This window comes from Labrus bergylta, chromosome 23 (assembly GCF_963930695.1).
Source record: "Labrus bergylta chromosome 23, fLabBer1.1, whole genome shotgun sequence".
In the NCBI taxonomy this organism is placed as follows: domain Eukaryota; kingdom Metazoa; phylum Chordata; class Actinopteri; order Labriformes; family Labridae; genus Labrus; species Labrus bergylta.
Genome location: NC_089217.1, coordinates 7,149,851 through 7,176,266, shown reverse-complemented (window position 1 = coordinate 7,176,266; position 26,416 = coordinate 7,149,851). Strand labels below are relative to the sequence as shown.

The following is a 26,416-nucleotide window of genomic DNA, read 5'->3' as shown; positions in this document are numbered from 1 at the left end:
ATTATTTTTTGTCAATGTAGTTTGGTGTATTTGAAGACAAGCTAGTGCTGTTTCTGGTTTAAACAAAGCATATTATTCCTAAACTCAATCTCCAAAGGGGTCTTTCTGTATTCTTGTCAGACACTCTGAGTAAATATTTAAGCCTGAAAGTGGCATGAACATGACTGATTCATTGATGCTGCCAGAGGAAATGTACTCGTTTGGTACAAACAATTTTGGCCCCTTTAGACCCAGAAGTGTCTAATAAAAAAAGCACATTAAAAAAAACGACCAGATTTCCTTTTCAGCCTGAAAAGTGTTGATTGGCCTCATGGAAGGCTAAAGTTTCCTCGTTTGGATCCCTCTGTCTCATAAACACACACACACACCTTCCTTTGCAGAGATAAGTGTTGGATAAGATCGTGCTGATATCGAGCGCTCACCACACACAAAAACACAGATGTCCTTAAGATAGCGTTTAAACACGTGTGCAGTAAAAGATAGATCTACTTGCAGTCGTTTCCATATATACTGTATATATGCACTGTACAGTGGAGCACTGAGACACAGGAGGGACCAGGAGGAGGAATAAAAAGTGAGTGACTGCAGAGGAAGCGGGGAGGGCTCGCTTTGGCTTTGGGTAGATGTGGTTTCAATCATCACACATCACATCACACATGAGTGAGAAGAAAAAAGAGGGAGAGGGTGATGGAGAGAGGGAGAGAAAACAGAGAGGAGGCAAGGGTGGGAGAGAGAGAGAGAGAGAGGGCAAGACCAAAACAAACAAACTTGAAACACACTCAGTTTGTATTACATCTTTCAAGCCTGATTATTTCAGTTGTGGTCTGAAGTCATCAAGTTTTTGCTTGTTGCTTTTGGATTTTAAGATTTTGCAAATAGATTTGACATTATTTTCTCTCATAAATGGTTTGTAGAGTAAATGAACTGTAGGTGGTACGCCGGAGGAAAGAGGGAGGGAGAGAGGGAGGGAGGAGTAGATGGAGAGAGCTGGCGAGATGGAAGGGACAGAAGGAGGCAGCGAGCAGTAGGAAAAACTTTGGAGAGGAAATAAAAACAATGTGAGAGGAGTGGAGCTGCTAAAATAAGCTGTTACCCGCTGACAGTCCAAACATCCAGCAACACTGAAGAACTTTTCCTAATCTCCTTTTCATCCCCTCGTCTGTCCACTCCTGTGACTATTATTGCCTCCACAGAACGATGCGCACATGCTGCTTTGTCTGAACAAGTGACAAGGACATAAAGGACTCGGGAAAGAAGTCACTTATGGGATTCTTTACTGTAAAACAACCAATTTGAGCAGAAGTGTAATCCTGTTTCTGTACCACACCCTGTCAGGATGGCCGAGCGGTCTAAGGCGCCAGACTCAAGGACTGACTCCTTCCTGAGTTAAAGGGACTTCTGGTCTCCACATGGAGGCGTGGGTTCAAATCCCACTCCTGACATTCTTTTAACCTGCTTGTTTGAAGTTTAGTGGAGTTGAACCTTTGAACATGGAAAAGTAAATTCTTGTTGACACAGCACAGACAAACAGATATCATGCCTGCTTTTCTTTCTCATTTTATAGAATAGTGAAAACGTTGAAGTCATTATAGCAAACTACATCAACCAGTCAATGTAAACTCAAGCCTGACAAACTTTACTTTTGGTGACTTGTCAGGATGGCTGAGTGGTGTAAAGTGCCAGACTCAAGGATTGACACCTTCCTGAGTTTAAGAGACTTCTGGTCTCCACATGGAGGCATGGGTTCAAATCCCACTCCTGCCAAATGTTATCGATGACTGAAAGTTGCTTGTCAAAGGTGGGAGTTTTTCTGCACTTCTAATGATTAACCTTTCTCAAAGGTTCCTTTTAATCTATTTTGCTTACAGATAGAATTTGTGAACACCTGAAGCTGAGTTAGTCAGAAGTTAACTCAGAGTGCACAAACAGGTCAGGTAACATTTATATATACACAACAAACGCTGCTGCTAAAAGCTGTGTCAGGAGTGGGATTTGAACCCATGCCTCCACGTGGAGACCAGAAGCCCCTTTAGCTCAAGAAGGAGTCAGTCCTTGAGTCTGGAGCCTTAGACCACTTGGCCATCCTGACTTTTCAATCTTATGAAGTTTTTACACAACAGAATTAATTGTTGTTAGTGAATCTAATGTGAACTGATTTTTTATTTGTTTAAAAAAGTGACCCAAGTAATTTGTCCTTTTTTGTTACAAAAGTACAAGCAACAAGAATGTGTCTTACCTAAATTATACATCATTATGGATAAAATATTCCTGTGAAGACTATGTCAGGAGTGGGATTTGAACCCACGCCTCCATGTGGAGACCAGAAGTCCCTTTAACTCAGGAAGGAGTCAGTCCTTGAGTCTGGCGCCTTAGACCACTCGGCCATCCTGACGATGAAAGATGGAAATTTGAACATAATTATTACCCTAACTGCTGCTGTACAGATGAGGTGTATTAAAGTCAATAATCAGATTTTTAAAATTAAACTCATTTGTTCTTATATTTTGAATGCAAAATATCAATCTCACAGATTAAATCGATTAAGTCATGTGTCTTTGGGAGGCATATTGAAGAAGCAATGTTGGCGCACACTTTTCCTTCCATGCACTTTTTCAGATACTGTAAAAACTTCACAAGATTTGAAAGGTAGTATGGTCGAGCAGTCTAAGGTGCTAGACTCAGGGTTTGACTCCTTCCTGAGTTAAAAGGACTTCTGATCTCCAGATGGAGGCATGTGTTCAAATCCCACTCCTGACAGATTTTACCTTGAGTGATGACCAAACTTTTGCAAAGAGATGTTTTCAGACTAAGTTGAAGGGACATAACGAGATAATTAAAGGTTGAGTCAGATGTTGAAAAATGGAAGAAGACATGTAAAATGATGTCAGGTTCTGAGTGTCATTGTGATGTATTACATGGATAACTGCGATCTGCATGCCTCTGCAAAGCTGTTTTTTTATTATCTGATTGTGTTTCGTTAAACTTGCCTAGTTTTGGATAATTTATTGGAACGTAATTATATAAGTTATGTGAGTCTTTGGGAGGCATTTTGAAGAAGCAATGTAAGCTCACACTTTTCCTTCCATGCACTTTTTCAGATACTGTACAAACTTCATGACACTTAAAAGTCAGTATGGTCACACAGTCTAAGGTGCCAGACTCAAGGACTGACACCTTTCTGAGTTAAAGGGACTTCTGGTCTCCACATAGAGGTGTGGGTTCAAATCCCACTCCTGGCAACATCTTTACAGAAATATATTTTATATGTAAAGATTCATAGTTTAAGTGTAAGACAAGTTCTTATTGCTTTTACTTTTGTAACAAGAAAGGACAAATTACTGTTACATAATCCTTTAAAATCATAAACAGGTCAAATCAGTTCACATCATACATTCATTAAGCCATCTTTCATCGTCAGGATGGCCGAGTGGTCTAAGGCGCCAGACTCAAGGACTGACTCCTTCCTTAGTTAAAGGGACTTCTGGTCTCCACATGGAGGCGTGGGTTCAAATCCCACTCCTGACATCTATTATACCTTCATATATGATCTGTGACCAAAAGTGGCTTGTCAAGGGTCAGAGGGTTTTCTGCGCCTCTAACACGCAAACAGGGTTTGTAAAGGTCAAAACCAACGATTAACCTTTTTCAAACTTTGCTTTTGGTCACTTGTCAGGATGTCCAAGGTGCCAGACTCAAAGACCGACTGCTTCCTGAGAGTCCTGAGCTTCCTGAAAAAACTCCATACAGAAGATGACAATCAGCACAGAATCAGGTAAGTAAAGTGACTGTTGACACTGAAGCAGCTGCTCAGGTGAGATTGCTTGAGTTGATTGACAGTTATCACATTGCTGGTTTTATATTCACTTTTTCTTTCGTGTCTTTTTAAACCATTATGAATTCAAGAAGAACCAAACTTTTTCAATGCATGTAATCGAAATACATCAAACTTGTCAATGAATATCAGTCAGGATGGCCGAGCGGTCTAAGGCGCCAGACTCAAGGATTGACTCCTTCCTGAGTTAAAGGGACTTCTGGTCTCCACATGGAGGCGTGGGTTCAAATCCCACTCCTGACAAAAAATTTTTTTTTTTAAACCTCACGATTAATCCCTGTAAACCGTCAAGGGCAACACCTTTCTCTTCTCTGAAACAACTCCCTCTCTCTCTCTCTCTCTCTCTCTCTCTCTCTCTCTCTCTCTCTCTCTCTCCAGCTGTGGGCAGGCGCGCACTTTCCACATCAGAGCAGAGCTGACCCGTCACACGGCTCAGAGACAGAAACACACTGAACTTGTGGAGCTCTTTTGTTACTCTCTCTCTCTCTCTCTCTCTCTGTCAGTCTCAGTGGCTAAAACTTTTCGCTCGTGTTTCTCGACGCGTTCAAACTTTGGCAGGCATCTTCCAACTCCCTCCCTCCCTGCTACTACTACCTCCTTTTCACTGCGTGCGTAATGAGCCAGAGAGCTTTAGGAAACTTGTGATGGCTATGAAGAAATCTCACTTTATTTCTGACACCTGTTGCCGAGGACACCGCGCACACAGGCGTCCAAAACAAGGAGCTCGTACCGCTGGTCTCTGACTTTGTTTCTACGTTACTACATGAATAGTTTGGAGATTTTTGGGCACTGACTGGTCCTTGGAGTTTTTACCTCCATGCACTCCCATTAATCGACTTTTTGGACTCATATCGGGGCTTTTCGTGTTGCTTGATCAGTAAAGTTTAATCGAGAAGTGGAGGAAGTTTGTACCTGTGTCATACAGTGAGATCTCTGGAACAAGCTGGTCTGCTATCTGCCTGGAGGTCCCCCCCTCCTTTTCCATAGAAACAACGACCGGTCTGCAGTTTCCCAGCCGGGAGGAGAGACTCATTTTTTGGGACTTGAGCGCGTCAGATGGTGGGGAGGAGAAACTTTTCTTGAAGAGCTCAGCTAGATTCAAGCTCCAAACAGGTAAGAAGTGCTTCAATTCCTTTTGTGAATACTTTCAAGAAAAGTTTTCCAAACAGTATCACAAAGTAGAGGGAGGACGATGCATCATAAATACACACTATGGAGCAATCTGTAAATAAAGCACAAACGCTTCATTTCGTGAACTATTATTCTGCATGGTAGACTTTTTTTTGTTTCGCAATCAATCCTAAATTTTTAATCCAAATGTTCCAAATCCAAAAATGTCAACCACACAATCCAGACACTTTTCATTTCCAACATCTGAAAAAGAAGTGACTCCTTGACAGTTCGTCTATCATGGTATTAGTTTTTGGCTAATTGTCTTACAACTGATTAATCGATTAATCATGTAATGTGTGTATCTTTAAACATGATTATAGACATGTTTAAGACGTTTTAGATGCGGGATTTACTACCCATCACTTTTTGAAGTTACACACATTTATTACAACCTTTAACAGCTTGTAGCCACATTGTTGGTGTTTGTAAAATGTTCTGTTGATTGCCCATGCTGCTTTGAAACGTTTTATGGACTTGTTTGGTTTAGATGGATCAGGAAAAGTTGGTTTGAACTTGATCAAGTGGATTTTTTTCTTGACTTTCCTTCATGATTTGAACTTGTAGACTTTTTGTCCCCACAATGTTTCCGTTGTCACAGTCTACTTACGGAATGGGATTATTTCATGACTGTGGCTCCCATATGACAGTTGTGTGTGTGTGTGTGTGTGTGTGTGTGTGTGTGTGTGTGTGTGTGTGTGTGTGTGAGATCTGCCAACCCCATCGACCTAAATGAAGGCAGCCTCTCTCGCTCTGCGGTGCAGACCAGGACTATTTTGGTCGAAAAGTTGCACAAATGTTTCTCTCAGTGTGGAGAAAGTCGCTGCTTTGCCTTCATCTGGGCCACAGGCTGAGTCTAGCATCTATAACTTCACTCTGACACAAAGAAGTATGATACAGAACTTCACTTTGAATTTGACAAGTAGACCTATCACAATTGTCTAGATGACACTGAGAAGAAAGCCTATATTCCAATAACAGTAATAGTCATAGAAAAGTACTTTTCAGGAACTTCCAAATCTATGGAACTCCCAAACAAGAAGAGGGTTCATGGTGGTAAGTTTGTAATTTCAAAGATGTGTTTTCTGATGACATCTGTAGAAACATGAAGGGGAATTTAAGATGCTCTAATCTTCTTTGGCAAACTTTAGTTTTGTCTGTTTTTCCCCCAAAGATATTCAAAATGTTTTTTTTATTGACAGGATGAATCTAAGTGTTGCTAAATATAAACGAATTGATCAGATTTCTGGAAAAGACTTTGTAAGCATTGACTCACTGCTCTACTAGAAGCTATTTGAAGTCAATGTCTGACATTTCTTTGCATCACAGCGGCTCCTGTTACAACTTCAAGGAATGTTACTAATGGTACACAATGGTACTAATACAAAAGAAAGCTTAAGTCTAACCTTATCATCATATATCTCCTGTTTGATGGTAAAAGTGAGACTTTTCTGTTGAGCGCAGGTTAGAACCTGAGACAATGTGTTGTTGTTGGCCAACCTTAACGTGTCTTTATTGTGGGCTTATACTCATGTAAGTAAAGTATTTGTGGAGGTCAGTTCATATCCTCTTTTTTGGTATTCTTACATCCACTGATCAAAAGACACTATTAAAGCACTACATATATATTTGACCGCAGGGCATTCCACAAACACACCCATTGACTCAATAAACATGGGCTAGAATCTGTCTAGATTTATAAAAGGTTTGTTCCACATGCACATTAAGCCCAAATACTCGTAATAACTTCAAAGAATTGATCGATGTAATCACTAGAACATAAATAAATATGTTTTAACTTGTCTTATTAATTTCACAGAGCAGTGACACTGAGATGAAGAGCAAAAAAAAAGCCTGTTAAAAAAAAAAAGGAAATGTAGCTCAACTTTAGAAGGAAAAGACTGGAATGTACATTCCCTAAATGCAAAGCGAGATGTCTGTGTGGCACAGAGAACTAGCATGTACACTTTTTAAGAGAAGTGCAATCAGACTTTTGATTCCTCTTTTTGAATCTTGTTGTGTTTTGAAGGTTCATTTTCAACACATGATGTGAGTCGTGCAGACAGGAAGCTGCGGTCGTCTCTGGCGGTGACGTCTCTGGCGGTGACGTCTCTGCTTTGCACTTTCTGTGCATTTTAGAGTCTGAAACCCACCTGAGCTGTAGAGCAGACTGACAGCCGAGCTGATAAACCCTGCAAGAGGAGATAAAGCGTGTGTGTGTGTGTGTGTGAGTGAGGAGGGCAGATAGTAACATTAGATGTGTAGATAGAGGTGGTGAAAAGTGTTGCTGTCAACAAGTTAGCCATTAGAGAGCGATAATCTCTCTTCCTCCTCCCCGCCTGTCCACTAAGTCAACTTCTGCTCTTTCTCTGTCCTCCCGCTCGCTGTTTGGGTTGGGACTTTTCTTTTCTTTTTTGTTTATCTTTAACTTCTGTCCCTTGTCATATCCAAAACATTTTTTTTCTCCCATTAAAAATCCAGCTTTAGCTCCAAATTGTCAAATCATACCAGAGTAATGCAACGAAAGTTTACAAAAAAGAAACAGTCATGAAATCTGTATTCTGAACATTTCCTCATTTCTTTTTTTCTTTGCCCTTTGTCTGTTTCTGTCTGTCTGTTTGTCTGTCTGGTGAGAGAGACCTTTTCTTTACCTAAACAGTGAAGTGCTGCCTGAGTGTTTCGTCCCTCGGGGGCTCTGTAATTAGGGAAAAGTGGGGTAAGTGTGTATGTGTGTGTTTTTCCACGCTAGATATTTGAGAAGATGGGGTGTCTGCAAGCATCAATGGACCCTTGAGGTCCTTGAAGAGTGTGTTGTAAAGTCCGAGTGTGTGCTACATATGTTCAGACACAATGGAGTTGAAAATAAGGGAGTAGTTTAGCCTTAAAAAAACAAAAACACATTTAAAAAAAGCTCTTAAGTGAAAAATCTGCATAAACACCGTGAGAATAGGAGTCATAATCATGTGAACATTTGCATGTTAGTCATGGAGGCCTGGGGGTCTCTGACAGAGGATGTGTTATGTGAGTGTGTATTTTAGCCCACTGGGAGCCCTAATGACTTAACATGGACTCACAGACGGTGGTCCGTGTGAAGAGGATGGCCTCTCCAGCTCTCAAGTTGAACAGGGAGCGTTGTAAATGCCGGTGTCTGATTGGCTAACTTGAATCCTGAGAATTCCATCCAGACAGAGTATAGGGCCACTTGGTTTAACACGTCCACTCCTGGTGGAGTGTCTGTTTGCCTTTGTAACCGTCTCGTCTTTGGTGCATGGCAGAGAAAAAGCCCAACGTGATTTTAAGTTTCGATTTTTTTCTGATCCCCTTGAACATGGTAGTTGATGTTTTGCTTTAAATGTAGGCACTTGTTTTGGATTTATTTGGTAATATCTGTTGAAATTGTCATTTCATTTTGGTTAATAAAGACTGTGGGCTCTAGTGAGGCAGTTCTCACCTCGTTAACATCATTTCTCCTGCTGGTTTCTCCACAATTCCTGCTTTAAAGTCTTCTTTTTAGCCCAAACTCCCAATATTTTCTGGGTCTTGGTTCTTCAATAGACCAGTGCTACCTTTTTATTACGCCTTTTTCATTTTCAAGCAAAACAGAGCGATAGGCAGACCAGTGTGAGTTTCTATTAAAGTCCATCAACCTTAAAAGTGAGCTTGCTTGTCATGTTCTAAGTCTTGTATTTAGAGAGATTTTAAAGATGTCTTGTAGGCATGAAAATAAAATTAACAACCTTGTACCACCCTGATTGCCAAAAGTATTTATAGATTAAACATAACTAAAGTGTAGACAATATGCAGATGATGGCCTTACTTCCACTGTTAACAAAACTGAGTTCTAAATACTGTAGCCTCCGGCCTTTCTTTCTCATATTCACCTTAATGTTTCTTGAAAACAAACTATAACACAAGTTGACAACTTAACTCAGGGGCAGCAGCCTGCACTTAGGCTGCCCTGTTGTGTGTGTGTGTGTGTGTGTGTGTGTGTATGTGTGTGTTTATAATACAGTGCGGCTGTGCAGTAGTCATTATGGTCAAGTGCTCTGCATGTGTGTGTGTTCCTGCACTGAAAATGTGACCCTGTGGTGTTCATTATAATGGCTTTGCTTTCCGCAATCTCGTCGCCTGCATGTGTGTATGTGTGTGGGTTTCAGGCCCTTCTGGGCCACTGGTTAGGGGCTATGCAGTGATGTCATCGGGGCTGCAGGGTGGGGTTACATGGGGTTAGAGTTTGGCAGAGGTCCTGACTCCAGAAGCCATCAAAATGTATTTGACCAGACCAGGAAGTGTGTGACTGTCCCTGCATGTCTTTGTGTGTTTCTGTGTCAGCATGTGTGTGTGTGTGTGTGTGTGTGTGTGGTGTGTATGTGTGTGTGTATATGGTCAGTGGTAGCGGTCACAAGCTTAATGCTAGCAGTGTCCTACACTAATAGTAAAAGTGGTTTATTGGGCGCTTTATGGATCCTGGAGCAGTTTTATAAATCCGGCAGGCTGGTTAGAGGGACAGAGTCACAGACCAAAGAACCACAAAATATACTTCATCTGAACACTGACTCAATTTACTTGAAACACACGAATCCAAGTCAATGATGTCCGTCTGAAACTGTTAGATATAAACTACTAGTTCTAGAGTTCTATGATTCAAGATGTGTATGGATATTTAAAACAACTGCAGTTATTTCTCTTCTTTTATCAGCGTCATCTGTATATTTTTATACTACATTACTATCATTACTTCCATATTTGTATTGAAGGTGTTGCCTGACTGTCTGAATGTGTTTTTGCTTAATACACTTAGTTGCCAATTTATTATATCCACTTATCTGAAACGACAGTACAACAGCCATGCAATAAAATCTATATTGTTCAGTTTGTGTCGAGTCTGTATCAGACTGTTATCATTTCATTTTTAAGATGAGCTTTATCTCATCTTTTGGAGTTGATTTTTTTGGTGTTTGAAGGCTTTTGTGTTGACTTGTTGAATCACATTGTTTTCCTTGAAAAATAGCGTTCCAGTGTTGTTTCCATCTCATCAAAGTTTCTTTTCCTCTTCTCCAATAAGCCTTCTGTCTTTCCTTCATCCCCCTTTTTTTTCCTCTTGTGCTTCCCTTTTCTGCCCTCCGAGTAGCCCTGATCCAGCGCTGATAAAACCATCAACAGCACACCTGCAGCGGGTTGAAAAGCAGTCTAATGTACACACAAAAGCACACACACACTGTAAGCCACAGATGAACACAAACCCAAACTGATGGGGACAAGGATCTTTTTTAACATATGCTCCCAACAATCAACCTTTTCTTTTCATTCTCTTTTGACTTCCTCACTCACTTCCATTTGCCCCCTTTTCTTCTCTTTACCTCGTGTTTTTTTCCCCTCCCTTTGGTCTCCTGAAGTTCAGTACATGAAGCTTTGCATTGCTAGCATGCATGTAACTTATCAAATAATGATAATTTAAAGAAACATTTGTGGGATTTTGATTCACGCCAATGTTTCTGTTCTTAAACAGTCTCCGTGTTTTTGCAGTGAGGTTCAGTTGTAAATGTTTCAACACAACATAGAGAGAAAGTTGGGGTTGAGTTTATGAGCTTTATTCTGCAGTCCAGGGCGAGACCTTCAAAATGTCATCAAAATAAACTACATCTGCAGTTTAGTTCCTGTCGTACATCAAGTCATTGTTGCCCTTCTGTCACATAAATTGTGTCTGTCTGGTTTTTGTGTAGGAATTTGTGTCATTCTCAATTCACAAGCAGGGCAGTGATACTGCATCGTGTTTAGAAATGGGAGAGGCATTTCTTTTCAGGCGTAGACAAACAATCTAGTTAAAACCCCAAGGACATTTCATAATTCTGACTTATCCCAAGTTCTCTCAAAACACCAGGGCCCAACATCGGGCCGCTTCCCATGAGCCTGAGATTTAGAGTCTGATGCTCTACTGACTGAGCTAGTCAGGATGACACTGGCATTGAGATGGATCCAATTAGATCGCTGCAGTGACCCTTACTGACATTTCAGACAACTTTCTTCACATTACACAACAAGTGTACTAGGAAGGCATCGTTTTCTTCCCAAAGATTATTATTATTTGTATTTACCTTCATTACTTTGGACAGATAGATAGAGACAGAAAACATGTGGAGAGAGAGAGTGGGAGTTGATATGTAGAAGTCAGAACTATGACCAGTGTGACCTCTGAACGTTGGCGACCCGCTACGCCAACTAAGCCAAACTAGGGTACAGAGAATGCACACTTATTTCAGCCTATATACCAAATGTATCTTGTATCTGAGGATTATGTTGCAGTTTGACACTGTGAATGGACAGTACAGATTGATAGGAGTCCAGGCAAAGTGATGACATGTGCCGCCCAAAACCACAGCGCCCAACGTGGGGCTCGAACCCACGACCCTGAGATTAAGAGTCTCATGCTCTACCGACTGAGCTAGCCGGGCTGTTCCTGTGTTACAAATGGATCCAATTTTGTGGCTGCACTAACTCATGAGTTTAGGGTTAAAGGGTTTTTAGGGCTGTTTTTCTGGGAGGACTACCTCACCCTCCACATCAAGGATTATAAAGGAGACTATCATAATGTAACTCTGTAAAAACTCTTTTAATGAAAGGTCGTATATGGTGGGTTACTTAAGTTCTCAAACAGCACATGTTGATGCTGATTAACAGAGAAATATCCTCCAGTGACCTCATGGATTTATGGGACATAGACAAACATGGACTGACTGAGATGGCTTTCCTAAGTATTTGTGTCCCTTCATCAATCCATTGATTAAATGTGTTGTAATCAGTGGACGGAGCATCCAGTCTAAAATACCAGCGCCCAACGTGGGGCTCGAACCCACGACCCTGAGATTAAGAGTCTCATGCTCTACCGACTGAGCTAGCCGGGCTGTGGTAGGAGAATATTTGTCTCCGATTTCATCGCTGCACTGAGAGGGCTTTAGGATTTTGCATTACTTGGTCAAGTCTCTTCACTCCCCATGCTAAAAGATCTATCACTGAGGTTCCTTTTCTCAGGATTCCAAAAAGGAGTGTAAAATTGTATCTGTCAAGCAGCTTAAATTTCTTCAAATGATTCTATACACCACCGACCATTTCAGAGGGGGGGGAGGGGGGGACAGCTTGTCAGCATGATTTCATTACCTCACTCCAATCTTGTGATTTGATCACTTTTACTCTTCTTGCTTTTACCTCTTAAAGGTAACTGCACAGGCTGTTTGAGTTTAGAAAAGTTGATTTTCTTTGCTGTTCCTCCGCCAGTGCACAGTGGAGCTTGGTGCCGCCATACAGTGGCTACGTCAAAAATAGTCAAGGTGCTTATTTTTAGAAGGGCAGAGCAAGAGAGACATATCTGCAGCTCTCTGAGATGCACATTTTGTGGATTCACAAACATGAACTAGAATCTCCACAGTCCATCCTCTTAAATTTGTGAAGGTAAGGATTCATGTTCGCATATGAGCGCTCATATCAAAAGTCAAGTTCAGCTGCAGACTCTCCTGAGAGGCAACAAAGAACTTCAGTTTGATTTTGATCTCACATTTAATTCACACCAGTTTCTTTGGCTTCTATGCCAGTCACAAGAAAAGGTGGTTTTTACTTTTATCACCAATCATGGTCGAACTAGATCCACCGGTCTTTCCGACAGCTTGATTAGGATCTGTTTTGTCTTTACTCTTGGGTCAGCTCAGTTATCAGAAGAGAGAATTGAAATACACTCATTATTCACTCATTGAATAGCCTTGAAGTGCATTTGATTTAAGACGGACGATATGAACATCTACCTGTAGTTGTCAGGATTTTTTGATATATCGTAAGAGGTGCTTTGATGTGATTTCACAGTAATTTACTTCCTGTACTTCCTAATCTGAGATCACCTGACAGGCTATGTGTGTTGACTCTGTGACCTGCAGCCTTCCTGCTGTGTTGACCCATTGTAAATCATTTTACCCTGTCACTGTCAGCCAATCAAAACACAGCCATGAATGAGGCCGTTTAAATCAGCAGGGTGGTCCTCTCAACGCACGCACACGCACACACACACACACACACACACACACACACACACACACACACACACACACACACACACATGCATGAGCACGCGCACACACACACACACACACACACACACACACACACACACACACACACACACACACACACAATCTGTGTTCCTGCTGACTCAAACATTTGTGCAGGGTGAGTTTGGTCATTGCAAAAGACAACAAGTTTAGAAAAACAGGTGATAGTGAGATTGTGTGTGTGTGTGTGTGTGTGTGTGTGTGTGTGTGTGTGTGTGTGTGTGTGCGCACTTGTGTGTCTGTGGAGAGAGAAAAACAGGGACAGAGAAAGAAAGAGACAGGAAAAGGAAAGGTAATAAAAGAGTGACAGAGAAAATGTTTGGGTCAGTCAGATGAGAGGAAACGCTGCCTCCTACTGATCACTGTCTGCAACTGCAAGACATCAAAGGAAATTCAGTTAAAAACACTGTATTTTCTGGCAATGCCTTTATGCCTCATGGTTTTTGATCAGTCCTGCTGCCATTTTGCTCGACAAGATGTTATGGACACTTTACAAGCAAAAGACCTCCGATATGAGAAAAGTAGGAAAGAAAAACACGAGTTGATTCCTTCACAATCCCTTTGATGGATGTTTGAGTCAAACTGCATGAGATATGCACAGCATTGAATCATAAACACAAAGATAATAGCAACTAGAATTGCTCTCAGTGTTATAGATGTTTATGATTCTTTTGTTTCTCTTTTTCTCTCTTCATTTTTTTTGTCTGTTCCTCTGGTTTTTTTTTTTCTTCTCTCTTCTGCTCTCCCCATGCGATGGGTGTTTTAGAGGGTTGGTTATTTTATAATGAGATTCTCAGTGCCCAGGTGCTCTTTCTAGATAATTACTCAGTGTGTTTCCAATCTCTGAAGCAGCAACACACAAACCACGAACACACACACACACACACACACACACAGAGCGAGAGTGAGAGTGAGAGTGAGAAAGCAGAAGAGAGAGAGAGCATCAAATTAAATCTATTCCCAACATCTCTTGTTTGTGATTGCAATCATGACACTCTTCTATCCTTTATTTTTCAATCCTCTATTCTGCCATCTGACCACCCGCTCTCCTTTATCGTGTCCTTCGTCTCTTGTGTAGGTGTGTGAGATGAATCAACAAAACATTACTCAGTGGCCTTGGGTGGCAGACAACATTGATTCACGCAAACACATTTTCTTTTCTTTTTTTTTTAGTTCTTTAAAAATGATACATCTGCGATTGGCTGCAGTGATTAATTAAAAAGAGAGTAATGACTGGAGCTGTGTTGCATTGAAGGAGGAAGATGAGCCTTTGCCAAATGAGCTTTCTGCGGCTCTCTGGATAACTAACCCAACCCTCTGACTGCCCGGTTGTGTTGTTGTGTTTATGTTGCTGAGCATATTCATTCTGCCAGACGAGCGTTAACACAGTGTAAAGACAGCAGTTCATTCAGTGTGTGTGGAGGGAAACCACTGCATTATAGAGAGGATGAAATTGTCTTATTTCAGAGAAAACCAGTTGAAGAATAAACTCATTTTATAACTCTATGCTTCTTTGAGACGGTATTAAAGGTACTTGTTCCTTTTCTGCTTTTGATGATTAAATGATAAATGTTCTATTGGCAGATAAAACCAGAAAAGACAGATATGAAAGCAAACTGATCAAATATGGAGCGTCAAACATCATCACTTTTAAAAAGGCTCTCAGATGTACGTCGCACAAACGTCTACTGAATGGAATTGTCATATTGTAATTTACTTGAATGTTGTTATGTTACTCAGAGGACAGAATAGAACAGCTCATGGTGTCAATATTGTTTTGTAAAATGGTCTAATACTGATGTTTTCTTCTGGAGTGAGTTTCTGTGGACAGAGTTTTCATTTACCTCACTTCAATCATGGTGGAGGGATAAAGAAGAGGCTGAGTATCCGAGTACACTCTTGTCTTAAGAGAGTTTTTACACTCTCGGCAACAGACAGAACTCAGCGTCTCCCTGAGCCTCGAATCAACCTCCTCATCACAAAGCTGCTGATCTCTCTGTCTGCTCATGTTTGAATCAACGCGGGATGTTTGGAGAGAAACAAAATCTGTTTGAGTCAGGGATTCAAAATCTGAGCACTGTATCAACAATGCTCTCAAATCCGTCAGAAGCTTCTATCAGAGTGTGGCTTCACTGGGCAGCTGCTCGGAAAGCTCTCTCACGCTGCTGATGTTTGGACAGAAAGGGTTAAAAAACCAAAAAAAAAACACTTGAGTATCGCCTGCATTTCTCTCTGCATATTTTAACACGTGCAGCAGCAGATATTTCACATCAGGGTTGGCAGCTCCTGCGTCGGCATCATCTGTTAAACATGCACGCTTCTTGAATCCAGATCAGGCTGGTGTTATTCGTTATGTTCAATAAATGTAAAGAGATGTGTCTGCCTGGCATTAGTGCAAGGACAAACTGTGTGTGGTAGCAGCAGCAGCAGCAGCAGGACATGGTGTCATCATCACTCTTTACATATGCATGTACGTTTTTGCAGCAGTTTGATTGTATTTGGTTTTTCATCCAAAAAACATTTTGCATAATATGTGATTTATGACTTCATGAAAAAAAACATATTTTCCGCTAAGGTTGCAGCTTTTTTTCAGAGTGGCTTTCAGTGCCTTTTGTAAGTGAACCTCAAGTTAAGATTATTTAGTCAAACGTCTTTTTTCCAAGGACAGGAACGAGCCGTTATGTTCTTACAGTAAGGGACATTTTACACATCTGAATATTTATTCCACATAGGTACATGAAAAAAAGCAAATTATGCAACTTCCCCCCTGGGGGACGACGGGCTCAATTGAGTTTATTTTTAATTTTTATATATGTAGATAATTTTCCATGTCATTCCAAACATTTGTATCATTTTAAGTACACGCTCATGTTATGATTCATATTTCATGGATGTCATGATGGCATTATTTCTAAGTCTTTAACTTATAATAAAACAGGTCAGTTAGGGTTAGGGTTATCACTAGTTAAGAATGGTTGAAGTTTTGAGCTGTGCTGCTGCAGTAAATGTGGACACAGACAGAGGGCGCTAAATCACTGAAACTCACCAGTGAACACTCGAGTGAGAGGGAGAGAGAGATAAGAGGGAAAGAATGAGTGAGGGGTGGGGAGAGGATGGAGGTATATAAAGGGAGAGAATTAAATACCAGAACAATAATGTATCTAGAAATCTTAAGGAGATAAAACATTTTTAAGATGGAATAGGATGATGAGATAGGAGTGAAAGTTGACATTTTAAAGTCAAACAAAAATTCTCCCCTCTTCAATTTTCTATTTTAAACTCTGTTTTTGTTTTGGCTCCTGATAACAAATTGATATAACAAGCCACCTCCATCCCATCACTTTCTCTCCATCTTACCACTAACACCCCGCCCCCCCCCCCTCCTCTCCCATCATGCTTGGTTGGGTCGGGCCATTTGCTCCACCCCTCCCAGCAGGGCTGCACCATTAGTGACCAGCAGGGAAAAACTTGCTATCTGAATGCAGCTGCGTACAGGTGTGCTGATGCTGCCCCTGTCACTGTGTGTGTGTGTGTGTGTGTGTGTGTGTGTGTGTGTGTGTGTGTGTGTGTGTGTGTGTGTGTGTGTGTGTGTGTGTGTGTGTGTGTGTGTGTGTGTGTGTGTGTGTGTGTGTGTGTGTTGTGTTGTGTTATGAGATGGTGTAGGGAGGGGTCGCGAAAGAAAGGAAGAAAAAATAGGAAGAACAGGGAAGGGGAAGTATTGAAAGAAATGGGAGGGGGGTTGTGTGTGTGTGTGTGTGTGTGTGTGTGTGTGTGTGTGTGTGTGTGTGTGTGTGTGTGTGTGTGTGTGTGTGTGTGTGTGTGTGTGTGCGTGTGCATGTGTTGGGAAACTGCTGACAGCATTAGTTTCCACACAGCCACACACACATCAGTGACACATGTGAAACTTTTCATAGAGCAGGTTTAGTATGTTTTGTTCTATTATTTATAGAGATCCAAAATGAATCCACCCAGGTTTGCACAGCTGGTTTGACTTCAAAACAAAGCATTGGAAGCGAAAAAAACTATAAAGCAAATTTTAATTTAAGCATAGATATTTACTGCATACATGGCTTTCCTGTGCAATAAGAGAATATGACAGACATTTTAGTTTAACATTTGATGGAGCTCTAATATGGTTTTTGGAATATGTTCATCCTCTGCAGATCATTTCCTGAACCATTGGATGTAGGAGGAGTGAGTTGGTAGTGCAGATGCCCCTTGAACAGAGACTGTAGTCCTCACAACGGTCACAGGGCCCCATGTTTCCTCTGAATCTTCAGCTGTCCTATGCCCCCCAAAAATAATCTGAATATAAAGAAGGATTACAGAAGCCTGTAATGCATGCAACTTTGGCTCTCAACATTTCAAATGATTAATTTCAGCCTAACCATAACCCATATAGACCAGGACAAGAACAGATATAAAATAGAACAAATATCGTTATTTCTGCCTGTCATCACCAAGCTTACTATAATAGAAGTTAAGCAAACACTCTTGCTGAGTCACAAACGCACACACACACACACACACACACACACACACACACACACACACACACACACACACACACACACACACACACACACACACACACACACACACACACACTGAAGCCAGCAAAAAGTGACTCAACAAAAATCTGTCTCTTTCTCTTCATCTCTGTCAACAACCCCCCTCCCATTTCTTTCAATACTTCCCCTTCCCTGTTCTTCCTATTTTTTCTTCCTTTCTTTCGCGACCCCTCCCTACACCATCTCATAACACAACACACACACACACACACACACACACACACACACACACACACACACACACACACAAACCCCTCGAGCTTCACCCTCAGTGGGCACGGTGCCCGGAGAGAGGCAGCAGGAGCCCAAGGCACAACCCTGCAGCCGTGCCAACACCCAGGAAGCCTGGAAAGAAATAATAAAGGATGGAAGGAGACAAGGAGGAGTTGTAGGAGGAAAGGAAAGGGGGGGGGGGGGGTCGAGAAGGAAAGGGTTAAAAGCAGAGGAGCGTACGGAGAGGGAGGAATCGAGTGGAGAGAGGATGAAGAGATAAGAGGATGCAAGAGCAACAGAGGAGAGGATAAGAGCGAGGGGGAGACAAAAAAAGATTAGAGAATAGATAGATCGATAGAGAGAGAGAGAGAGAAAGAAAGAGACAGAGAGAAAAAAGAAGCAGAAGAAGAGATAGAGAGTAGAAAGTGTGAAGCAGAAAGAGAGAGCCGGGCAGACAGCCAGCACTCCCAGGAGAGAGAGAGAGGTCAGAGCAGTGGACACATCTCTGGAGAGCCTGTGTGTGTGTGTGTGTGTGTGTGTGTGTGTTTGTGTGAAAGACAGCAGCAGAGATAAAGAGAGGAGGAGGAGAATACAGAGGAGGAGCAGTGGAGCGCAGAGACAGAGAGGAGGACTTGTATAAGAAACAGACTGAATGCGTGAAATGCGACCTTGGAAATCCATATCTGTGTGTAGTTTAGTCTGTGTGTAGTTTAGTCTGTGTGTGTGTGTGTGTGTGTGTGCTGCTTTTGCTTTTATAGATCCCATCAAAGCCCAAATGCAACGACCCTAAAGCTAATTAGCTCTTGCTAAAGGAGTAAAGATTTAAAAATGTGTCAAATGTGCAGTTTGAATTCATTATTTAATTTTTTGGTAAATCAGAATGAAAAGTTCACAAAATAACAGCGGTGGTGCTATTGGAGAGTGTAATGGTAGTCACAGCAGGCAAAACATCAGCATTTGTTTTTTTTCATGATCAAGCTGCTTGTATCAGGAGGGGTTCTCAGTAAATCAAGCAATACTCAGTTTTAGATATCAGACTCAGTCCCTGGGAAAGAGAAGATGGATTTATAACATCTCTAGAAACAACATGTTAACTTTCAACAACAGCTCGGTACATCTCAAACTCGACTTGTTACCATTTCCAGGTAGATAGGAAACATTGGTTTCTGTTCTTGTATTGCAGCCATTTGGAATCATTATTATCAAAAACTAGTTCTTAACTCAGAAAAATCATTGGAATGCCCACAAGAAGCAAAAACAAGTCTAGCAGTGTCTGGAACATTTGGGTATCAATCTAACGTGTAAAAGTAAAACAAATGCGTTTTTAAAAATTCACACCCGTACAGTTTGTTACCATGAGGACAAATATAATCCGACCAATATCATTCTTTGTACCAGGCTGTAAGCATGCTGTAAAAACGAGCATTTTTGGAAGGAGTTGTGTATGTGACTTCTGGGGCTCTTAGAGCCGGCCTCAAGTGGACAAAACTGCGGGATTTTGCACGTCACAATTGGCTTCATTTTTCAACAACAGAGGTTGCTGCTAATCTGAAATCTTAAAAGTCCCCGTCTGAACGCATCTCCAGCCAGTACTTCATTTTCTCTGCACTCTATCTACTCTATCTAAGAGACAGTATGGCTGATACAACAAATTAATTGACTGTAAGTAAAAGGTCTTATGCATATCACTCTTCTTGAAGACAAAGACTTAGTAAAGTCCAGTTTGAAGCAGAAAGTATCTGCGTCACTGTTTACATTCTCAATAACACTGGGGGCATTGTGGGTTGTACGAGGACATCTATGTTTTTCTGAGCCTGTGTTCATGCTCAATTCAGTGTGTGCAAGGGCACTGTGGGTCAAAGAGTGCTCTGTGTGTGTGTGTGCGTGTGTGTGTGCTGGTACGTGTGTGAATGTGTCAATAACAGTATCTGGAGGCCGCAGGATTACATGACCTTGTATGCCACATGTGCCGTCTTCCAACTCACTCAAACACAAAGCTCCGTGAAATCCTCTGACTCCAGAGGGTCTTCATGAGGCTCTCACATTGGTCATGGAAAGCAGAGAGGAGGAGGAGGGGGGAGGAAGAGGAGGAGAAGGAGAAGGAGAGGAGGAAGATAAGCAGGAGGATGAGCAGGAGGAGGTCATGGGGAGAGGAAATCTTGATCCGGGTAGAAAAAGACAGGAGGAGAGGGTTGAGAGCTGAAAAGTTGAATCAAAAAGAGACAAATGTGGAGAGAAACAATTTCTCATATGCTGTTTATTTTTTTCTTCTTAATATTATGAAGTAGAACTAAAATATGTCAAATGTTATTGCTTAATTAAGGTACTGTTTTAATCAAGTCTTTTCAAATTAATTTTCCATGATTTTAGAAGTAGAAGAAAGAAGAAATGTATTATTTAACTACTTGGATCAACATGCCAAAATGATTTTTAAACTACCAGCAAACTGTTTCAATATCTATAAATTATTCTTTTTTTTCTACACTCCTGAACAATGGCTGTAATATTTAAGGACAGATCAGAGCAGGGAGGAAAGTAAAGACAGAACAGGAGGAGGAGGAAGAGGAAGAGGAAGAAGAAGAGGAGGAGGAAGAGGAGGAGGAGGAGGAAGAGCAGGAGGAGGAAGAGGAAGAGCAGGAGGAGGAGGAGGAAGAAGAGGAGGAGGAAGAACAGGAGGAGGAAGAACAGGAGGAGGAGGAAGAGGAGGAGGAGGAGGAAGAGCAGGAGCAGGAGGAGGAAGAGCAGGAGGAGGAGGAGGAGGAAGAAGAGCAGGAGGAGGGGGAGGAGGAAGAGCAGGAGGAGGAAGAACAGGAGGAGGAGGAGGAAGAGCAGGAGGAGGAGGAGGAGGAAGAAGAGCAGGAGGAGGAGGAGGAGGAAGAACAGGAGGAGGAGGAGGAGGAAGAAGAGCAGGAGGAGGAGGAGGAGGAAGAACAGGAGGAGGAAGAACAGGAGGAGGAGGAGGAAGAGCAGGAGCAGGAGGAGGAAGAGCAGGAGGAGGAGGAGGAGGAAGAAGAGCAGGAGGAGGAGGAGGAGGAGGAAGAGCAGGAGGAAGAGGAGGAGGCGGAGCAGGAGGAGGAAGAGCAGGAGGAGGAGGAAGAGTAGGACGAGCAGGAGGAGGAGGAAGAAGAGGAGGAGGAGGAGGAGGAATAGCAGGAGGAGGAGGAAGAGCAGGAGGAGGAGGAGGAAGAGCAGGAGGAGGAGGAAGAAGAGCAGGAGAAGGAAGAGGAGGAGGAGGAGGAAGAAGAGCAGGAGGAGGAAGAGGAGGAGGAAGAGCAGGAGGAGGAGGAAGAGTAGGAAGAGCAGGAGGAGGAGGAAGAAGAGCAGGAGGAGGAAGAGGAGGAGGAAGAGCAGGAGGAAGAGGAGGAGGAGGAAGAGGAGGAGGAGGAGGAGGAAGAAGAGCAGGAGGAGGAAGAGGAGGAGGAAGAGCAGGAGGAGGAGGAGTAGGAGGAGCAGGAGGAGGAGGAAGAAGAGCAGGAGGAGGAAGAGGAGGAGGAAGAGCAGGAGGAAGAGGAGGAGGAGGAAGAGGAGGAAGAAGAGCAGGAGGAGGAAGAGGAGGAGGAAGAGCAGGAGGAGGAGGAGGAGGAGGAAGAGGAGGAGGAGGAGGAGGTGGTGGTGGTGAGTTTCAGCGGCCTGTAGGGTAAAGCTTTTTGCCCTGGAGGCCCTGAAGGCTGCAGACATTGTTTCAGCTGCTGTGTGTGTTCATGTGTGTGTGTTTAAGGGACAGGTGGGCATGCTCCTGTTATCCCTGCCTACATCTCTGTTTCTCTAAATCATTCACCTTCCTTCTCTCCATCGATCTTGTCTTTGGATGATCTAAGTTTGCGAAGTTTGAGTGTGAGAGCCAAAGAAGTGTCTCTGCACGGCAGCTGGTGTGCGTTTTAGCGCTACACACTCGTACTGTGTGTGTGTGTGTGTGTGTGTGTGTGTGTTTTATGCATTTGTTTGAGTGTGTTTGAGTCTTTATATTTGTCAGTGTTTGTGTGTCTGTGCCTGGGTTTGAGCTTATGTGTGGGCTCACGTCGCTATCCCTTGCAGTGTGTGTGTGTGTGTGTGTGTGTGTGTGTGTGTGTGTGTGTGTGTGTGTGTGTGTGTGTGTGTGTGTGTGTGTGTGTGTGTGTGTGTGTGTGTGTGTGTGTGTCTGCCACAAGCCCCAGTGAGATCCAGCGAGCATGACGGAGAATGACAGGTTGATTTATGGCGAGGCTATAAGTAGAATGACTACCGCTGGAGTGTGTGTGTGTGTGTGTGTGTGTGTGTGTGTGTGTGTGTGTGTGTGTGTGTGTGTGTGTGTGTGTGTGTGTGTGTGTGTGTGTGTGTGTGTGTGTGTGTGTGCGCATCATGAGGGAGGGAGAAAAACACGGCAGGAGCGGGATGGAGAAGAGAGAGAGGAGAGAGGAAAAAGGGGGATAAAAAACGAAATAAAAAGGGAGTGATGGGGATGAGGACGGGAAAAGAGGAATGAGGGAAGGAGGGAGAAGAAAGGGTGAATGACAGAGTTTGAGAGGAAATATGGGACAAAGGAGGAGAGAAGGAGAGAAGGAAAAGGGGCCTGATTGGGATTGTGGGTTATGGGATTAAGTTGCCCTATTTGCATAAGAAGAATGACAGAAAGAAAGACAGAAAATATGACCACGCTACAAGCTGCCGTCGACAGGAAAAGATGGATGGATAAAAAAAAAAAAAGATAAAGCAGAGAAAAAGTTGAGTTGTTGCATGCGTACGAGCCCCCGTGAGTCGCCTTAATGACAAACAGCGACGTGCTCGCCTCACATCGTGCAGCGTTCTGTGAGTCCCAAAAGGAAAGTAACATTATCTCCACAATTACATTTACATTTTTAGACATTTAGCCGATGTTGTTATGCAGAATACAGACATACACCAAGTGCAAATGAGCCTCAATTCCCAGAACAGTCGGAACAAAGTGCGAACAATTTCCAGGAGGGCGTTCAAGAGCTATGATGACAACGCCAAGCAAAGAACACCTATGAGATGCTGTTTCGTTCACATGAGGCTCTTATTTTTTTTAATGAGCATTTAGTTGCAGTAGATGCCGTCTAAGTGTGAGACGTAAATGTACATTTTAAAGAAAGATTTCAGGGTCTTCAGTTAACATTATCAATTCAACACTTGTATTCTGTATCTGATGCTTTAAAGCAATGAACAGTTTATCTTAATCTCAACGGTTCAGTGTCTAAAATCCAAACTGATGTCATGACCCTCCCTCCAGTTTAGTTTACTCCCAGTAACAAACTTAGTGTCAAGAACATTAATCAAGACCAAGAAGATTAACACATGGTGTTTATGTCTCGATGTTTTTGAGCACAACAAAAAGTTACAAATAGAATAAAAATAGGATGCAAAGTAAACGGCTTCAAGTATGAGGATGTCATCAGGGTTATCACCACACAAGCTAGGAGATTATAAATACATATAACGGTCATATAAACCAAGTGAGACACTATTGAACAGCATTCTGGGAAATGTAGGATGAAATAAACCAAAGCAATAACCACAACAACTCTGAGAAATGTTTCTGCTTGAGGACCCTTCAGCAGTACACTGTGGAAAGAGTCCACTGAAACAGAATTGTATAAGGAGACGATAGATATTGTCTCAATTAGGGCATAATGGCGAGACCAGACAGTGAACCAACAAGACACACACACACACAGACTGACACACACACACACACACGCCTGCAAGAACAATTGCTCCCATGACCACCTGGCCTGGGCTTTGAAGCACTGGTCGGTAGTTTTTGTGTCTGTATGTTTGTGTTATGTGTTTAATGCAACCAGCAGTTTCTCCTTTACTTTTTTTTTTAAATCATTTCTTTTTTCTTTTTTTTTATATCATTTTCTTCTCCTTGTTCCTGTTTTGAATAGGAAACGGTTTTCACCTCAGCCCTCTGGTAAAAAGAAAAGAGAAAAGTGCAAGAATGTCGAAGAAATCACGTGCAGCAATAATGAGTGTTTTCAAGAGAGGGAGAGAGACAGAGAGAGAGAGACAGAGGAGAGAGACAGAGGGAGAGAGAGGGAGAGAGAGGGAGAGAGAGAGGGAGAGAGTGAGAGGGAGAGAGAGAGGGAGAGAGACAGAGAGAGGGAGAGACAGAGTGAGAGAGAGAGACAGAGGAGAGAGAGGGAGAGAGAGACAGAGAGAGAGAGAGAGGAGAGAGAAAGAGAGAGAGGGAGAGAGAGGGAGAGAGACAGAGAGAGAGAGGGAGAGAGAGGGAGAGAGAGAGGGAGAGAGTGAGAGGGAGAGAGAGAGGGAGAGAGACAGAGAGAGAGAGAGACAGAGTGAGAGGGAGAGAGAGAGGAGAGAGACAGAGTGAGAGAGAGAGAGGGAGAGAGAGAGAGGAGAGAGACAGAGTGAGAGAGACAGAGGGAGAGAGACAGAGAGAGAGAGAGGAGAGAGACAGAGTGAGAGGGAGAGAGAGAGAGAGACAGAGGGAGAGGGAGAGATGAGGGGGAGGAACGAGTGTGAGAAATATGAGCGAGCGAGTTCGATAGAGAGATAGAGGGAAAAAGAGAGAGAGGGAGCCTTTGATCTCTCTCCTGATGGGAGCTGGTCTTGGCATGCAGCCAGAAAACCCTACGGCGTGCGCTTACACACACACACACACGCACACACACGCACACACACACACACACACACACACGCACACACACACACACACACACACACACACACACACACACACACACACCGAGCCGACAAACACTTATTTAGGTCTAGCTGGCCTGCTTCAGGGCTTTGTTGATTATTTCTGCAGGGAGGATCAAAGACGTCGAACCCCCTCCTCCATCCTCCATCCATCCATCCTTCACCTGTCTGTCTACTCAGCAGGCCATCAGTCCATCCATCAGATAGATAGATAGATGGATAGATAGCGAGATAGAGAGATAGAAATCCTTTGGGAAAATCTCGTCAACACCAATCAAATGTGAATAAATATATGACGCAAAAATGACAACATATGTATTAAGGACCGTCTGAGTTCTGTGCTGTCCTCATGGATTCTGTCATGTTTGAAATTCAGCAGTCAGGATGGCAGAAATATACAGAAATATATTTTATACATCAGGATTGATAGTTTAAGTGTAAGACACGTTCTTATTGCTTTTACTTTTGTAACAAGAAAGGACAAATTACTGTTACATAATCCTTTAAAATCATAAACAGGTCAAATCAGTTCACATCATACATTCATTGACCGTTTTTTTCATCGTCAGGATGGCCGAGTGGTCTAAGGCGCCAGACTCAAGGACTGACTCCTTCCTTAGTTAAAGGGACTTCTGGTCTCCACATGGAGGCGTGGGTTCAAATCCCACTCCTGACAGAGATTGTTTTATCTTTCAGGTCTCAGGTATCGCCCCCTTTGCGCAACACAACACTTCTGCTGTTTAACAAAATACAATGAACTGTTGTCAGTGTCTTTCCAATCATTTGAATGAACCTACCTCCTACCGCCATTCTACAGAAATTAACTTAATCAAAGTCATCATCCAATATCTGTCATTAACTTGTTCATTTAAGTGAAGTTATCCTGCCGTTGTGTAGTGTCTACCATCGTTTATAGCCTCTTTAAAAACAAGGGTTTACAAAGTGCATTGATTTACAAAAAAGGAACGAATCAAAACAGCTAAAAAACAAAAGACGACTATAACAACAACAAAATAACCAACAAACGTTTTAAACAGAGCCGTCACAAAACACATCATGAGAACCTCGGCAACACAATAACCCAACGACATGAGTACACCTCATCATTGCGCTCATCATCTTTTTCCTGAAGAGTATCTGTTTACCACCATTAAGCTTCTTCTTTATCAGATAGTGTTTCTATTTCTGTGTCAACTGGAAAACAGCCGAATAGACTTGAAGTCTCTTACACTGCAGACGAGGTGGAACAGGGCTGTAAATATCTTTGAATTGGCAGTTTAAGCCCATCAGGTTTACAGCAGTCAGGATGGCCGAGCAGTCTAAGGCGCCAGACTCAAGGGTTGACTCCTTCCTGAGTTAAAGGGACTTCTGGTCTCCACATGGAGGCGTGGGTTCAAATCCCACTCCTGACACAGGTTTTTTTTACCTTGAGTGACGACAAACATTTGGAAAGAGATGTTTTCACGGCGTCAAGGAATTGGGATTCTGCCTTTTTTTTACTTTAAGAGATAACAGATTGAGTCAGGCATTGAAAAATGGAAGTTAAAAGATGTCATGTTCCGAGTGTCATTGAGGTGTTTTACATTGGAAGCTATTTTTCTATCTCCATGCCTCTGCAAAGACAAGTTTCTCTATTTTTGGATAGTTTAATGGAATGTAATAATAAACATTATCATAATAAATGTTATGTGAGTCTTTGGGAGGCATATTGAAGAAGCAATGTTGGCTCACACTTTTCCTTCCATGCCCTTTTTCAGATACTGTAAAATCCTCAATACTTAAGTAAGTCAGGATGGCCGAGCGGTCTAAGGCGCCAGACTCAAGGACTGACTCCTTCCTGAGTTAAAGGGACTTCTGGTCTCCACATGGAGGCG

The 26,416-nt window shown here is 42.5% G+C and overlaps 1 protein-coding gene and 11 non-coding genes across 16 annotated transcripts in view; 8 read left to right on the top strand and 4 right to left on the bottom strand.

Moving 5' to 3' along the window:
- Window positions 1-1,330: 1,330 nt before the first annotated feature.
- Window positions 1,331-1,442, top strand: trnal-caa (transfer RNA leucine (anticodon CAA)). The gene is made up of 2 exons: window positions 1,331-1,368; window positions 1,397-1,442. It is a non-coding gene; the product is annotated as a tRNA-Leu (tRNA).
- Window positions 1,443-1,652: 210 nt separating this feature from the next.
- On the top strand, window positions 1,653-1,764 carry trnal-caa (transfer RNA leucine (anticodon CAA)). Its single transcript has 2 exons — window positions 1,653-1,690; window positions 1,719-1,764. It is a non-coding gene; the product is annotated as a tRNA-Leu (tRNA).
- A 213-nt stretch (window positions 1,765-1,977) lies between these two features.
- trnal-caa (transfer RNA leucine (anticodon CAA)) lies at window positions 1,978-2,089 on the bottom strand. The gene is made up of 2 exons: window positions 2,052-2,089; window positions 1,978-2,023 (listed from the first exon to the last, which is right to left on the bottom strand). It is a non-coding gene; the product is annotated as a tRNA-Leu (tRNA).
- A 191-nt stretch (window positions 2,090-2,280) lies between these two features.
- trnal-caa (transfer RNA leucine (anticodon CAA)) lies at window positions 2,281-2,392 on the bottom strand. Its single transcript has 2 exons — window positions 2,355-2,392; window positions 2,281-2,326 (listed from the first exon to the last, which is right to left on the bottom strand). It is a non-coding gene; the product is annotated as a tRNA-Leu (tRNA).
- Window positions 2,393-3,413: 1,021 nt separating this feature from the next.
- On the top strand, window positions 3,414-3,525 carry trnal-caa (transfer RNA leucine (anticodon CAA)). Its single transcript has 2 exons — window positions 3,414-3,451; window positions 3,480-3,525. It is a non-coding gene; the product is annotated as a tRNA-Leu (tRNA).
- Window positions 3,526-3,963: 438 nt separating this feature from the next.
- Window positions 3,964-4,075, top strand: trnal-caa (transfer RNA leucine (anticodon CAA)). Its single transcript has 2 exons — window positions 3,964-4,001; window positions 4,030-4,075. It is a non-coding gene; the product is annotated as a tRNA-Leu (tRNA).
- Window positions 4,076-4,235: 160 nt separating this feature from the next.
- wnt5b (wingless-type MMTV integration site family, member 5b) overlaps window positions 4,236-26,416 on the top strand; it is a 74,697-nt gene continuing 52,516 nt past the window's right edge. For all 5 annotated transcript variants that reach the window (XM_065951123.1, XM_020652724.3, XM_065951122.1 and 2 more), the window contains exon 1: window positions 4,236-4,945. The gene's annotated coding sequence lies outside the window, so the exon portion shown is untranslated. The remainder of the gene's footprint in view (window positions 4,946-26,416) is intronic.
- trnak-cuu (transfer RNA lysine (anticodon CUU)) lies at window positions 11,382-11,454 on the bottom strand. The gene has a single exon. It is a non-coding gene; the product is annotated as a tRNA-Lys (tRNA).
- On the bottom strand, window positions 11,832-11,904 carry trnak-cuu (transfer RNA lysine (anticodon CUU)). Its single transcript has one exon. It is a non-coding gene; the product is annotated as a tRNA-Lys (tRNA).
- trnal-caa (transfer RNA leucine (anticodon CAA)) lies at window positions 25,107-25,218 on the top strand. Its single transcript has 2 exons — window positions 25,107-25,144; window positions 25,173-25,218. It is a non-coding gene; the product is annotated as a tRNA-Leu (tRNA).
- Window positions 25,843-25,954, top strand: trnal-caa (transfer RNA leucine (anticodon CAA)). The gene is made up of 2 exons: window positions 25,843-25,880; window positions 25,909-25,954. It is a non-coding gene; the product is annotated as a tRNA-Leu (tRNA).
- Window positions 26,329-26,416, top strand: part of trnal-caa (transfer RNA leucine (anticodon CAA)) — a 112-nt gene continuing 24 nt past the window's right edge. Inside the window, exons 1-2 of the tRNA in view lie at window positions 26,329-26,366; window positions 26,395-26,416. The exon at window positions 26,395-26,416 is cut by the window's right edge and continues 24 nt beyond it. This is a non-coding gene — a tRNA (tRNA-Leu). The remainder of the gene's footprint in view (window positions 26,367-26,394) is intronic.